The 1,410-nt window shown below is 35.2% G+C and overlaps 1 pseudogene; it reads right to left on the bottom strand.

The window, feature by feature from the left end:
* Nucleotides 1–293: 293 nt before the first annotated feature.
* Nucleotides 294–897, bottom strand: LOC116871769 (annotated as a pseudogene).
* Between the last annotated feature and the right edge of the window lie 513 nt (nucleotides 898–1,410).

Here is a 1,410-nt window from a genome sequence, read left to right as displayed (position 1 = left end):
ATTTTTATAATGTTTCACAGGAACATTTTATATATTTTAGATAGTAATCTTTCATCAGATAAAATATTGAAAGTATTTTCTCCAGTTTGTAGTTTTCTTGTTTACTTTTTCACTGGCATCTTTAGCTAAACAGAGGTTCCTAATTTTGTCTCATTTACCAACACTTTTTTTAAACAAGTTTTTGCCTGTCCTAAAGTCATGAAGAAATTCTGTTTTCTATGTGATGTAGTTTTTTGCTGTTGTTGTTGTCATTGTCAAATGATCCTTTATTGAACTATTTTCCTTTGTAGTTCTTAACTAATGGGGCATTCTACCATACCACCATTGATGTTATCTATGATGTCATGAGCATGGCAGCTATCAACACTGCAGCCCACAGACTGGGCAGTACCCAGGATATCAGATGGTAATGGTTCCAGAGAGATCTCTCGTTAAAGATTGGTTCTGCATCTATTGACAATTTTGTAAAATGTGATGTTTCCACTGTGTTTAATGTTTTTCTGCTTCTTTCTGCCTCTTGGTGGTTCCATGAAGGCTTTGATAATCAGAGCAGAAGCAGAAGGTACCATTTCAATCTGGGCCAGTCCATTCTGAATGGTCAGTTTCACTGTAATCCTCAAAACCTTCAATCACCAGTTGCCTTGGTGAAGTCATCACCAAGCTTTTATGGAGACAGACCCAGGGGGCAATTTTTGGGGCCAGGACAGACATCACACTGCCTTCTCCACAGGTACATAACAGACACACAAATGTGATCTCATTTGGGTTGAACTTAGGTGGTATGGTAAAGGTGGCTGGTGTTGGATGAACCTGGAATCTGGACAACCAAAGAAAGTTGCACCTGTGTTTCCTCTGAGCTGAAAGCCAAAAGTCTACATGATATTTTGTTATTACCATTCACATAGACATAGACCTCTGACCTGCCCCAGAATTGAATTTTGTATCTTATGTGAAGTAGGATATGAAGAATATTTTTCCATATGGATAACCAATTGACCCAGCTTCATTATTTTTTTTAACTTCTTTTATCATTTTTTATGCTTTATAAGAAAACAAGTGATCTCACATGATTCTGGTCTCTTCATTTGTCTATTTGTTTACTCTAGTTCTAATACCAAACTATCTTAACTACTGTAGCTTTGCAATACATCTCGGTAACTCTTAGGGAAAAGTCCTCCAATTTTTTTATTCTTCAAAATTGATGTGTCTAGTCTTAGTCTTTTACATTTTTATATATAGATAAATTAGATCAATTTGCTAATTTCTACAAAAATACTTTAGAGTTCTTAACAGATAAGCTATAAATTAAGTGTAAGTAAAATTAATCAATTATACTGAAAGTATAATATAGGCAGTAAGCTCCTTGAGATCAGCCTTGGAAATGAGTTATTGGATCTGAGCCCAAAACCA

This window comes from Lontra canadensis, unplaced genomic scaffold, assembly GCF_010015895.1.
Source record: "Lontra canadensis isolate GAN:19392208 unplaced genomic scaffold, GSC_riverotter_1.0 scaffold27, whole genome shotgun sequence".
Lineage (NCBI taxonomy): Eukaryota > Metazoa > Chordata > Mammalia > Carnivora > Mustelidae > Lontra > Lontra canadensis.
The sequence above is the reverse complement of the archived record's forward strand: the minus strand, read 5'-3'. Positions and strand labels throughout refer to the sequence as shown.